Below are 15,679 nucleotides of genomic sequence, written 5' to 3'. Positions count from 1 at the left end.
CTTTAGAATTCAAAAGAACTTAATCATGAGCAGTGAATCTGCAAAATATGCTCTGGGAGCCCCACTGATTTCAGCAATAGGAGAGAACAGCCTCCTGCAGCATCTGTTAGAAGGAAATGGCTTACAGGCAGTAGAGGAAAAGCATAAATGGTGTACTGAACACCTGGTACTTGAGGCATTCTTTGCTATATAAGAACCAAATTAAAGCTTCAGTTATTCATTCTGAAAATGCTTATAAGCTTTGCAATAAGATTCTCAAATAATAGATGTGAGCTTCAATCATAATCTCTAACAAATGATTTAATAGAAATAAATGGTTGTTACAAGAACATAGTGAGAATAAACAATGTTAAAAATAAGGCACGTGAGAGCCTGGACTGCAGGTTACTGCTGCCCAGATGAAAAACACTCCATTTTTACAGACAGATAAAGCGTTTTCCTGTAGAGTCTGAATAAATGCTCTTCTTGAATCTGTCAGCATGAATTCCCAAGAGAAAACAAAACCGGCAAATCTCAAGTTCATAGTTGATTCCAAATTATCCCCTTCCATTTATTGCTTAAATAGGGAGACCATATGGGAATTTAGTATAATCTGGACAGGTATGATTTGCCATCAGTGTAAAAATATCTCCTTAACTTCCTAATTGTTTCATTAAAACTTAATAACTTAAAAATTGCCTCCTTACTAGACCAGAGAGGAAAAAATAATTTGCTGTTTTTGTGTCTCATTTTTTCTATGCAAAATGCTTCTAGGCTCCTCTGTAAAAAAGTCATTTTGAAAAAGATAGGGTTTTTATTGCTGCTATCTCAAAATATTGTGGCCTGTTTAAATAGTTATATTACTTTATTTTTAGATCAGAGACCGCTGCTTTGCTAGTTTTAATTTTCTAAATTATAAAAGCAAATTACAATAAATAGTGCTTAAAAAATTAGTGCAGCTTCCATATATAGTTATAATATATATTTTGAAATTTATTCTCATGTAGTGCCCTTTTTATGCATAATTTGACCAAATAATACATGTTATTCTATATCATAATTTCTTCATATGATGTTAAATTATAAACACTGACCCACCACTGTCAATAGAATATTGAATAGAATATTCCATCAAATAAATATTCTATAGTTTACTTAATCAATCTTGTTTGTGAACATTTAGATAATTTTCAGATGTTTTTCCTGTATTATTACTAATTTGCCTGATCTCTGACTTCATGAATTTTAAATATTAAAAGTTTTCTTAATGATTATGAAAATAAACTATGGAAAACTCTATACTAGTCAACTTATTCTTTTCTATGTCTCCATATTTTAACAAGGATTGGCATCTGAAGTCTTAGTTTTGTTTAGATACATAAAACATATTATTTTTAAAACAACTATATTTGTCAGATCCACTACATATTCTTCACAGCAATTCTGCAAGGCAAATATTATTCTCATGTTACAGATAAACTGTTCAAAGTGTTTAAGCAATGTTCTCACGGCTTGTTACAAGGGGTGTCTGCATAGCAGTGTGGGTGATAAGTATCAAAAGAAATTAACAGTACAGGTTTGTGGAGAGGAGATGGAATTTTGTCTTGGACACCTTGGGTTTCCATTGCCTATAGGATGCCCAAATGCAGTTATATAGTAGGAAGGTGAACACACATTTGGAACTTTGAAGACAGTATTTCTCTGAAGACACCAATTTAGCTTATAAATGAATTTCAAGCCATGGAACAGAAAGGGATTATCATGGTAAAGTAGGTAACATGTGAGGCAAAGGGAGGCAAGTACAGAATCTTGGAGGAGCAGATACATTTGGCAAGAAGAAAGGAAACCCAAGAAAAAAAAGGAAAAGAAAAAAAGAAGGAATAGTGGGTAAAGTCTTATAAATCAAGGGAAGAGACAATTTCAAGGACAGGACACTGATCAGTCAGCAATAAAGCCACCATTGGTGATCTTGGTTAGGGTTAAGTTTCAGTGGTGCTCTGGAGCTAAAGAGGAATTTTAGTGGGTTGATGAGCAGCTAACCTATTTAATAGGAAGAATTGTTTTAGAGAACAAAAGTGAAAACTGAGACACCTATAAACCATGGTAACAAAGCTCCTGCTGAGTGGGTAGAAGGACGAGTCAGCTGCCATGGAGACTCTCAAAGGGGTCCTCTGAGCATGGAAAGCCCTGAATTCAGCCCTGTTTATGGAAACCTGGCGTATAATGTTTCCTTCCCATAAAAAGTGGACATGTCAGTCAGAAAGATCAACAGATATGACCTCTCCATTAGTCTATGTCCCAAATGACTAAAACCAATGGCAAGTACTCCTTTATAATTTACTCTGTCTAAGCCATTGTTAACTATTAAAAATATTAAACTACAAACCATTAAACATATTAAACTAGGAAATATTAAGATATATAAGAATCAAAATAGTAAGTTATGATGGTGACAGCTGCCTTATCCCATTGGCAGGCCATTTCTGTTTGCCAAGAGCCAGGAGAGAATGGCAAGATTCTAGTTTTGTTAACTTACATACTTTTTATATATCTTTAAAAAACAAAAATCAGTAAATTGTAGGGCACTGTGGAAACATTACTATTCCCCCACTCCCCGCCCCCTGTCGCATGACCTTTAAACAGCTCAGCCCTAACCTTCACCTCCAGCTGCGCTGCCAACAGAAGGCTCACAGAGGAAAAGTGCAACTGTGATTTCTTGATATCCACAGATAATTACTATACTGTTTGAATCTAAAGGAGATAATTCTCTGTTCTGCTCTTCTTTTGTTTAGCAAAAAAGAACTATTTACATCTCAACTTTCCTTATGTGTTACATTCAAAGCACTATCAGAACAACGGATATCTCATGAAGCCCACCGCATTCTCTTATTCACTATACTCAACACTGACTGGCTAAAAGATACTTTTAATTACATAAAATGAACAAGTTTAGTGCCAAGTACAAAGACATACCTTTAGCATAATAAGCCTCCGCTCTTTCCCAAGACATCCCCAAATGTTGTTATTATCAGAGCTTATCCAAACTCTAAAATCTCAAAGAGACTGGATTATAGATATGCCGCAGGTGGAGCTGAGTCCCTCCCTTCGATGACAGGTGTTCCTCTGTTTCCTCACTATATTATTCATTCAAGGAAAAAATAATTGAACATAACTTTTGTTCAATTTTTGTTTAAGGACCTTGAGCACTCAGAAGAGTGAACAGGAGCTCATAATCCAACAGGAGAATTCCACAGGAAGGACAGAAGTTGCTTGCTACCCAGAATGCTGGTGGTGGGTGCGTGGGAGTGTTAGAGGGGGCTCCCAGAAGGCCTGATGTGAGACTGGGGCTACAGTTGGCTGTAGACAGTGAAGAGATTTTTGATTATAAAATTATTAAATATAACTTTCTGCCATCAAGACACAAGTCTGGTCAAAGGAGAAAATTTAAAAAGGAATATTTCCCCTCAAAGCTATAAAAGGCATTAAGAAATATTCCACACATATTGGTGAGGAGAAATAACCCATATGTCTATATCTAGACTTACATCTCTGCATAGAAAATCAATGATGTTATAAATTAAATTGATCCTAAGAAATATTAGTAAAAATGTTATAAATGTAAGTTCTTTTTCTTTAACCAGAGGAAAAACTCTCAATTAATGTAAATTTAAAGTGGCCATAACCATCCCTAGTTTTTAAAAATATTAACAATTTTGAAATATAAGTACATAAGTGTTAAATATTAAAATGATATATTTTAAAACATAGTCTCTGAAGGGCAGCAAACATGTCATAATTTGTTTTTGTTTCTCCACTGCCTGCACAGTGCCTGATATACTATAGGTCAGACTAAATTCGTTGAAAAGTTGTGAAATTGCTGGAACCAGTAGACATCTCAGGCAACTAAATGTCCAATATTTTGTATATATGATACATTTCCAGGGTATTGTATATTCTCCTTAATTACAGGATGAAAGACAAATATATTGCTTTAGGTACACGAGATGTTATAGCTACTCATTAGTCACATAATGATATTAAAAAAGCATATTAGCCATTTTAATTTTATGACTCCTTGTTTTCATTTCACAGCTATGTGAAATAGAGCACAGTAACATCATAATTTTGGAGAGATGAACTAGACATTAAGACAAATTCCCCAGAAGGGAGATATTTGGCATGAGTAAAAGGAACTTATTTAACAAACCGGTCAGAAGAATTGCAACTAAACACTCATTATTTGATATTAGACTAGCCTAGGGAATCAATTGATGTTTTAATAGAGTTTGTTGGTGAAAATTACCTTCTTTAGGGAAATAAAAATATTTGATCCTTTTTACATACCTTGAAAAATTGAGAACAGTACATTGGGGTTTTGATTTTATTTATCATAATTAATGCAATGTGTCTAAATCCTTTTTTCAAGATTTTTGCAACTGTTGGTGACATAAATCCTTGAATGAATTTGGGAATTTTTGTATCATCTTGTTTCATGGACAATATGGCAAAGATAACAGATAACTCCTTTCAATGCTCTGTGCTAAGACTCTTCACTGTAATCTATTTACTCCCATGGAAAAATGAGAGGAAATTATATACCACTTCAATCATACAGTTCTTTGTTTCCCCCTTTCTCCAAGCTTATAATGTGAACCTAATAGAAGATGCTGATATGTAAAATTCTTAATAAATATTTTATGAAGAATGCATATGTAAGTCATCATACCAGAAGAAATGCATGACAAAGTGATATAACACACAGTCCTTTCCCTACTTGCTTAAATCCAGTCAACCAGACCTACAAGTAACAATTCAAACAATAAATGGTAATATTGTTCCCTGTCCCCAGAATCTGATCTCATGCTCTGATGCCAATGCCAGTGAGTGGCATCACTGTCATCAGGTCCCTAAGCAGGTAACTGGGTACCTCAAAGACTACCTTCTCTCCTTAACCCCAAATATATAATATATTTGAAATCCCATAGATTCTGCCACATTAATATATCTTTTATAACTGACCCCTCCTTCTTATTTCATCTTTCATATTACCAGCAGACTGATTTTCCTCCCAAATTAAAGCCTGATCCCATTATAGCCTACCATCAACTCTGCACTTAGCTAGAAAATAAAATCCTAGCTTTTCCTGGTAGTACCGAGAGTCCTCTAAGGTCTGGCAACCACTCACTTCTCTTGCTTCTTTCTTGCAGTTCCTCCTGGTACCTAGTATCGTTCAGCTGCATCATGGCTGGAGGTCCCTGAATATTCTGCTCTGTTTTGTTCATTCTGCTCTGATTGACCAAACATCTGAATGGCCTTAACCCCTGTATCTCAATTTTTTTTCAACAAATATTTACTGAAAGACCTAGTATGTACCAGATTCAGACGCTGGACTAAATCTTGAGCATAAAAAACAAATCATTTAAACGTGCAGCCCTCAAGGAGATCACAGTGAAGCCAAGAGTAAAATTAATCAGATAGTCATGATCCTTTCATGACCTCAGTTCCTGCCCCCTCCTAATTCCTCACTCTGCTTCAGCCTTCTGACCAACTTGTTGACCAAACAACTCAAGTTGGCTCACACTTCAAGCCCTTTACATATTTCCTTTTGTTTGCAATATTCTTCCCCCAGGTAGTGCCATGTTTACTTCCCTTATCTTATTTGGTTCTCTGTTCAAATATCTACTCACAGCGGTCTGCTCTAATAATCTTTTTCAAGGTTAAAGGATGATCTGGTGGGAATGTAAATTGATACAGCCACTATGGAGAACAGTATGGAGGTTCCTTAAAAAACTAAAAATAGAACTACCATATGACCCAGCAATCCCACTCCTGGGCATATACCCAGAGAAAACCATATTTCAAAAAGACACTTACACCCCAATGTTCATTGCAGCACTATTTATAATAGCCAGGACATGGAAGCAACCTAAATGTCCATAAATAGAGGAATGGATAAAGAAGATGTGGTACATATATACAATGGAATATTACTCACACATAAAAAAGGAACGAAATTGGGTCATTTGTAGAGACATGGATGGACGTAGAGACTGCCATACAGAGTGAAGTAAGTCATAAAGAGAAAAACAATTATCGTATATTAACACATATATGTGGAATCTAGAAAAATGGTATAGCTGATCCTATTTGCAAAGCAGATATAGAGACACAGACGTAGAGAACAAACATATGGACACCAAGAGGGGAAAGGGGGTGTGGTGGGGTGAATTTGGAGATTGGAATTGACATATATACACTATTGATACTATATATAAAATAGATAACTAATGAGAACCTACTGTATAGCTCAGGGAACTCTACTCAATGCTCTGTGGTGACCTAAATGGGAAGGAAATCCAAAAAAAGAGGGGATACATGTATACATACATAAAGAAAAAAAATTTAAAAATCCATCACAAAACTGTTCAAGACACACTTTGGGAAAACATTTGCCCTAAATATAGAACAAACATAAAAATACAGTAAAATTGTGCATAATGCAGAAATTTCTATCACTTACAATTATTCTACAATTAGAATTTTTTCTAATTTTCTAAATTTCCATTGTTTGATAGCTCCTTGACCAAAAAGTGGAAAAGAGAAGTGAGAATAGATTATCTTCCTTTTTTCAAAAAACTATTTCTACAGCAAGATGATAAAACCAGAAAAAAATATGGTAGAGAGTGACAGTTCTTTGAATTTTTGTGAATTAAAGCACATGAGAGTCTTGGGAAAATTTCTTATATGTGTAGAAGAAAGATGCATTACTGTTTTTTGCATTTGGAAGAGATAAAGAAAATGGGAATAGATCAAAAGGTAACCTAATAAACTGTAATTTGGGGTAGGAAAATGGCCAAATAAAGATGAAGATAAGAAGAATGGTGGAAACTAAAAAGAGGCATGGAAATGTAAAGCAAGTAGGGACAGAAAGCTAGAGTCCTGAGTCTGGTGTGAGGCATTCATGCAGATGGAGGTACCATTTGGTAGACTAGGAGACAGGAGGCAAAAGTCATCTTCTTATGGCTATAAATAATTATTTTGTCCCCAGTTGGCAAAATGAAATATCAACAAAATAAAAAGTATAACAACTGTCCCCATTTCTGTGCCCATATCTCAGCAATTAATCAATAAAACCCTCTACCATATACAGAGCTTTGTACAGGGTTTTTCACTTTTTAGTTGGAATATGTCACAACTTCCTCCAAATTAAGACAATCCTAGGTAGTTATTTTATTTTACACAAACTTTTTACAACCTTTAGGGATTTCAGATCAGTTAGAAAGTTAGTATGTCATTCTCACCTAACATCAATTCACATGGGAGATCAAGATAAAATAATTTTTTAAAGGAACTTGACTTAATCTGTGTCATTAGTTTCTGTTATTAGAACATTTCCACAAATAGAAAGTTGAGACTATTTAAATTATTTCTCTTATAACTATCATGCTGTTTTCCTAGTCTCACCTAGAATTGGGAACATGCATTTCATGAGAAAATACTGGCTTTTCTGGTTGTTGTTGTACAACATGTCTGAAATCATAGTACTGCTTGTAAATGGATTTAATGAGCATAAAAATGTTCCCATCAGCTACAACCCAAAATGTCATCATTTCTACTCTGTCTCTCCTTTTATGATTATAATTACAACAGGAAAACTGAAAAAGGCAACACATTTTCTGCTATTTATGTGACAGTGTAATTGGCAATTACCTTAATGGAGTTAATTTATTGTGTAATGTTTAATGATGTTTAATATACCAAAACAAAAGCTCAGAATAAAATATTTCCTACAATCCATATGCCATCACATACCGTCAAACTAATGGAGCCAACATGACTATAACATCATGATCATCTATCATCACTGTCCTTATGACTCTGATAAATCATACTCACCTGCTATGAAATAACAAACTCTAAAGCTATAATGAAGCTTTAGATATCACTTTGTACATACATCTTCTAAGAAGAGCATATCTTATTTGAAAATTAAAACTATAATGTGACTGAAGCAACAACAAAAATCTTTAAGACACCTTTCACAATTTGTTAAAACAATGCACTGAAAAATTGAAAACCATAACATATTTCCTGAACTGCAGTCATAAACACAGAGCATTAACATTTGTCCTCTGGTCTTACCCTCATTATCTCCATTTTCTCCTCTCAATCTAAAATCATATGCCCCTCCTCAGTGCTTCTCTTCATAACCTCTGTAACATCTGGTACATACTCCTATTAGTGGTATACCTTGGGATACTGTTTACAATCCTTTATTGTCCTGTTTGTTTCCCACACTAGACTGTAAAATTCTTCAGGGCAAGGACCTAGTTTAATTTGTAATACTTGTGGAGGTAATATTTGTTGCCTAACAAAGCCTGAATCCCTGTACATAGTTCCTTGATAGCAGAGTCCTGATTATATTCTAGGTGCACCCCTATATACTATGTAGTCCTGGAAAGGGCATTATCTTTCCTGGTCCAGGGTAAACCATGCATAGTAGCTTAACACTGTAATTCTCTTCTATTTCCAGTGATTGGTTTAGGCATAGTTGTTAGACACAATGTTGCCCAATGAGAAGCGAAGGGAAGACTTTTAAGTGGCTTCTGGAAAAGATTTTTTAAGTCTTTAAAAAAATCAAGAAGGAGCTGACTGCTCTCCTTCTTTGGAGATTTATGAGTCCTCATGTGATGTCTGTAGCTGCAGAAATCATTTAGCAATTATGAAGGTGGTTTGCCAGAGACACTAAGGATAGAAAAAAACTGGCTTCTTGCTTATATCATTTAGCTGCTGAACCACCATCCCTGGAGTCGTGTGTCTTCTTGGTATGAAATTTAATTTATTAAAAAAAAATTTTTAATTAAGCCTGGTGGGTTGGAGTTTTCTGATATTTGTGGCCAATGTCTCCTATGTAACGTCAGTTTTTCCACTTTACTGAGTAAGCCCTCAAATATGTTAAATGAATAATAAACTCTAGTTTTAATGTAGAATGTAAAATCAGACTATTTCTAGAAAATTTAGCAAAAACTTTATCTTTTGCATCAGAGAAGTACTTTATAGGATTTCTGAAATAGCATCTGCAATATGAACTTCCAATAATCAAAGTTCTGGCAGTATCATATATTACAAAGATGATGGGTTGAATCCACAAGGCATTTATCTTTTGTCTATTAACAATTCATTTCTAGAGTGTAGAAGGAAAAAAAAGCAGAATATTCAATTTCTATCACTTCAAATTGTAGTACTGAATGTAAGCTACAAATTAAATGTAAAAAGCAAATCTCACTTAGAATTTCTATCTCGATATGTATATTAAAGGATAAAACATTAAAAGTTTTTGGTAAAGTTTCCTTTCTGACATTCAACTTTAATGAATACTTTCTTGACTCTAAATTGTATAGTTCATTTTTCAAATAAAAAGCTCAGATTCTTGGAGAGCTTCAGATGAGGGGGATAATACACCAAGTTCTTCACAGAGGAAATATTACACACTGCTCATATCAGGCCCTTTTCTTTTTAAATCAAATGCCATCATCTTCCTAGATTACTACTAAGCAAGAAGAAAGAGACTGTATATGTGACAGGAAGCATTGCAATCTTGTTTGCCGCCAGTGACTGAGTAGAGAGTTGAAAATACACAGGTGTAAGAAACAGCTTTGTGATTTCTATGCAAATCTATCCCATATGACTTTATTAATCAAAACATTATTTTTGTCAGGTTACCCATGAGTTCCCTCAGAAGTTTTCAAAAGTAAATTATCAAAGATAACTAGAAGATAAACTCGGGAAGAATGATTTAACTAGAAGTAAACTATACACAACTACAATAGTCCCCTCAAACATTTTTCCTCTGGCTAAAAATATAAACAAGTCAATAGTTAGAACTCGCTTATTTTACATAAAAAGTGAAGGAGTTAAGGAATCGTTACAGCTTAAAGTGTTCATACCTTTTGACCTGAATGACTACAACAGTATATTTGTTTGAAAGTATTAGTGAAGAGGAACTTTCTTTAGTAAGATGCTCATCACTGAATTATAATAAAATACTTTAAGATCAAGATAATTGTCAAGCAAGGGTAAAACAATGATAGAAATTATTGTTAGACTGTAAGTTCAGTGATAAAATGAAATGTCCATCTCCCTCACCTTCTGCTCTCAGCACACTTCCTGGTGCAGAGAAAATTCTCAGGAATCATGATTCATTCACTCACTCATTCATTCTATGTATTCATCCAACAACTAGGTATTAAGCCTTATATTCATCTCAGGAATTATGCCAGCACTGGTGTTACAAGGCAGAACAGATGCAGTTTTGTCTTCAAGGGGTGTAGCTGGTAATGCAGTTAGGGAAGGAAGGAAGAACAAAACATAAATACTGTGATGAAGTGCTAATGTTCTGCACATGACTGGTGGCGTTTATGGAGTAGATAGTTGAAACCATGGAGGTTTTTTTGCCAATGGAAATATATAAAAATTTAATAAGAGTTAAAGAAAAAAAATGGTGGAATTCACTTAGATTCAAAGAACAACAGGAAGTTGGTGATGCTTCCTGAGAGAACCAGTCATGTAGGTGGGAAGACAGATCTCTGCTGGCCACAGAGTCACGGAAGGGGAGGGATTTGGAAAGCAGTTGGACAAAGAAGGAGCCTGACAAAAATATGTTGAATGAATGTAGCACAAGGGTGTGGGAGAAGATGGTGACTGAGAAAAGGCTTCTAGACTTTCCCATTTGTGATTGACATTTCTCCATGTTGGAATATTTCTGGAGATGCTTTTTTTTACCAGGCTCTCCCACTTTTTCTGTTTAAAATTTGTGATAGGCTTATGAGAGATATTGGTGCAAACTTCAAAAATAGTGCATTTTCTGGAATAGCCACAGAATAACACAAGGAAAAATATCAAGCAATTTATTTTGCTTTTCATACACACCACCACTGCTTTCACCTGCTTTTGCTTTGTTTCTTAACATGGTAAGAAGAACATGATAATGCAAAATGACATGGTATTAGCTCATAAAGAAAACTTTATCTCATAGTGATAAAGGGTTGGTTACTATTTAATATTCCTAAATGGAAATCATATTAAACAGTATATGAAGTATTAGCATAAATAAGAATATTTTCACTTTTTTTTAACTTCTGAATGCATCTGGGACACATTCACTTACAGTTTGCTTATTACTCAATTTTGTCATAAATTAAATATATGTGTGTGGATGTTTATATATTTTTCATTGACTTGCAGAGGATGTAAACATGAAACACTGAAATCAAAACAGCTTCCACAGTGGCTTGTGCCTCTCATAATAAAGTGCTGTAATTTATTTTAAAGGCAGAGCATGTAGGATTCAAAGTTTAACAAAGTTGCTGCTTATTGAAGATCAGACTTAGGAAACCAATTTAATTTCTATACCCCGTACTCCAAGTTACTTCTGGTAAAAAGTTATTTTTATCTTAACACTTTTTCAGAACTAAATTAGTTCCAATTACATATTTTACATTCTGTACCTCTATATTTGATTTTAATGAAAATTCTAACAGTTTGCTCAACATTAATCACTGACTATAATAATAACATAGGCCATTTACTTCTGTGGACACTTCTGTTCATGAACTTAATATTGCTATTTAATATAATATTATAGACATATTTAGCACAAAGAAGAAATTGATTACCTGAACAAAATAAGACATTAAGTCAGAGAACTGTCCTTTTTAATTGTTTTCTAATTATAATATACCAATTACATAAACCAAACCCTTGGGGCACTAGTAAGATTCATGGATCTTGGAAATGTATCAAAATTTTGGCTTTCTGATATAACTTGGGCTGTGATATAGGAGAACAGCCTAGGAAAAGATTACTTACTAAAGTTAAGGTAGATTCAAAGGCTTTGATATCATTCTAATTACATTCATATTTATTAATTGCAGTATTATATACTTAAATCCTACGAATAACTTTCATTGTACCTACATTCTATGAATTTAACCAACTATTAAACTCAATTATTTTGCATGCAGAAAAAAGGGGATGCATTATAGACAGACAGTTTTGTAACAGAGAGAAAACTACTGACTAGAAGTCCCAGAGTCTGACCCACTATGGAGCTGAAGGAACCTGAGCAACTCACTTAATGACTTTTGGACTCAGATTTTTAATCTGTAATATCAATGGTTTAATTATATGTTTTAAATTCAAAGATTTTCTGATTCTGAGTTTATATTCCAATGGAAAGAAACAGATGAAAACAAGTACAATTATTGTAGTTGTGGTTGGCAGAATAATGGTTCACCAAAGACGCCTACATCCTCATCTCAGGAATCAATGAATATGTTAGGTTACATGGAAAAGGGAAATTAAGGTTGCAGATGAAATAAAAGTTGCTGACCAACTGACCTTGATATGGGAAATCATTCTAGATTATCCAGGTGGGCCCAATATAATCACAAGAGTCCATGAAATGTGGAAGAAGGAGACAGAAGAGCCAGTGCCAAAATAGTACCATGTAAGAAAACTCAGCAGGTCATTGCTGGCTTTAAAGATGGAGAAAGGGCCATGAGCCAAGGAATGCAGGCTGCCTCGAGAAGTCGAAAAAGTCCGGAGAATTCTTCTCTAGAGTCTCCAGAAAGAAACATACCCCTGCCAACTCCTTGATTTTAGTCCAGTGAAAACCATTTCAGATTTCTGACCTCTAGAACGATAAGATAATATATTTGGGTGATTTTAAATCATTGTTTGTGATAAAGTGTTACAGCAGCAATGGAAAACTAATATAGTAGTAATACATGCTAAGAATACATCTCTATTCAAAATGAGATGAGTGTACCTGGGGTAAGGTGAGTGAGCTACTATGTACATGGTAGTCCAGACTACTTGGCTGAGTATTTTAAAATACTTCTAATGTTAATGCACGTGCTGGTCACCTGCTCCCATTAATAAGTTTTTTTTTTTTTTTTTCCATTGGATATATGGGCAGAGTAACTAGGGCCTATGGGATTTTCAGTAACTGAAAATAATTTTGAGACTCCTTTAATGCCCCCAAAATGATAAATTAAAAAAAAGACCCTTCATAATATAAAGTCAATGAATTTAATTACATGCTTATAAAATGTAACATTATGCTAAATTCAGTCATCTTAATTTAGCATATAGGTAAAATTTATTACATTTGAAAACAATATTCTCTCTTGGCAAAAATTCATATGTATTTCTGATTATGTAGTTAATATGATTATGAAGACATTATAGACAACTGTCAATCAAAATACCTAATTGTAGACAAATAATTTCGAAAAGAAATTCTAAATATCCATCCAAACTTTTAACAGCAAGTTCTATTTAATGTACGACGTGGGAGTATTTTAATGTATGTGATGTCATGCTGGAAGGATCTTTGAATGTAAGGGTGTCTTTGGTCCATGAGAGTCTTCAAAGGTCCCTACTCACCACTCCCTATTGCCTTTCTCATAGACAAACATCCAACTTCTTTTACATTGTCAGTCTGTTCCCTGATTACTACTGAGTTTGTGACTCCCTGTCCAGTTACCCACAGACAAGCTTGGAAATAAAAAAGGGAATTTGACTTGCCTTCACTTTGCATTGAGGCATCAGTGAGTGCACATGAACTACTTCTACAGTTGCCCTGATGTTGGCTCTCCAACACATGTCACGTCAAATTCCATTTATGACTTACTTTCCACTTTTGGAATAATGAAGAAAAGCATACTTAATAGGAAGTTGAGTCCTGGGTTCAGTTCTTCATGTTTAATGGAGAATTTGGCCCAAATAATCTCTAAATTCTAAAACATCTATTTCTATGCCTTCTAGAGTCACAATAATACTGTGTCTTGCTTAACAATTGTGGGCTAACAGAAATTCTCACCTTTAGGACTTCCTATAGCCCCAACTTCTCCAGGATAGATCAACACTACTTGGAATTTGGAGGCAGATGGGCTAGCAAGGATTAAACTGAGATATGTACCCAATTAAGTGTCCCATCCAGTGCCCCATTCCCTCTACAAGTCATCAAGTTGTAGTCTGTTTACTTTTGTAAAATTTAATCTTCCTGAAAACTTAGAAATTCTATATTCCATTTGGGGCAAATGCCTGAAAGAATAAAGCTGTACAAAGAAATGCAAATTGTAAGTCTTCCTTCCAAAATATAGATTGAAAAAATTCCAGTATCGTGAGAGAGAAAGAATATCCTTGTTTCAAGACAGCTGTGATATTACTAAATCAGTATTTGTTTCTAGAAGGACAAACATTTTATAAATTCAAAACACTTAAGTATATCAACATGTAACAAACCACTGTGAATGTGATAATAAACCATCACCAAAACTCATACTGTTTAAATCAGGCCATTGTCCTGGTTTTGAAATATCAAACTAAGATCATAGAGTTAATAAAAAATTGTTTATTTTCAGTATAAATTTTGCCAGGTAGAGACTATCATACACACGATTAGATGTAATTATAAAGATTTTTGAAGGGAATGCTAAAGACTGAAAATTAATGCAGAAGATATTTTGAACAGACAATGATAAAATTCTTCCCTGAAAAAATCTCACTATAAGTGTTGGCATCATTTGCAGGTAATTAGTCAAAAATGTCCTGAAGATAGCATTATAACTAAATGTTAATTTAAACTAAATGTGTTTGATAATGCCCGTGCACCTTCTTTAATTCTGCTTGCTTTTCCCAAACTCTTAAAAATCTGAAGCTATGCATGTACTTTTAGTTTAATTCTGATCTCCTTCTGAAATCGATATGCTTAATACAACCCATAATAATCTTTCTCCTAGTGTTTACAGTACTTGATAATGGCTCCTTGTACCTCATAAAATCATGAGTGTCTTCTTTACCCTATCCACTTTATTTCCTCCACAATAATAACAGCATCTTTAGCTTTTCCCTGTCTTAGATTTACTAGAACATTGGCATATTCAAGTAAAGATGTTTTAAGATAATTTCATTTAAGGTATCCTAAGGAAATCATTTCCTGACAGTTAAAATCCAACCAGGAGCTCATTAGCACTATTGTGAAAAAAAATGACCCTTTTGATAGAAGAAAAATGAGTAATCACCATTCTATTGAAAAGTTGAAATAAATAAATGATAGGCATGATTAAAACATTGGTTGGAATTTTCTAGCTTTTGATACACTCATTATCCAAAAAAAAAAAAAAGCCTCTTGTCTTTCAAACATCCTAAGATTAAAAGCAAGGAATGAACAACATTGACCATGTTTCTTACAGTAAATGAATCGCTGGGAAAGGTGAAGGATTAATCCTGGCAGTTACTAAATTCGAGATTTTGCTGAGGGTAAAAGGTATCTTTACTGTCATCAGAAACCCTGAAAAAAGACTAAATTTATTAAAGTGAAAAACATTAAACATATTCATAGTTGCTGATTCTGTGCAGAGAAACTTATATGCTTCCTTCCATTCTTAGAAGCTAAAAACTGATCAGTAACCAGTTGGTTACTTCAGCCTCCCTGGGTCATCAGTTTATACCCTACCATAAGAATCTGAGCCTGGTGATGCCTCCCCAGCTGCCACGCCTAATTCTGATATGCAACAGAATTGCCCCTTATCCTTCAGAGCCCCTAACAACGTTTTCACACCTTGTTTCTCTTAAGATTTTAATGAAAGAAACTCCATTTATTAATAGTTGAAGTTATTTCCCTTAACTTTCC

At 34.2% G+C, this 15,679-nt stretch overlaps 1 protein-coding gene across 2 annotated transcripts in view; it reads right to left on the bottom strand.

The window, feature by feature from the left end:
- The window catches only part of PRR16 (proline rich 16), a 163,451-nt gene that overhangs the window by 68,922 nt on the left and 78,850 nt on the right, over nucleotides 1-15,679 (bottom strand). The window lies entirely within an intron of this gene.

The sequence above is a fragment of the Grampus griseus genome, assembly GCF_964374135.1.
Source record: "Grampus griseus genome assembly, chromosome: 3".
Classification (NCBI taxonomy): Eukaryota; Metazoa; Chordata; class Mammalia; order Artiodactyla; family Delphinidae; genus Grampus; species Grampus griseus.
Note: the sequence above shows the minus strand (reverse complement) of the source record. Positions and strands in the feature narration are given on the sequence as shown.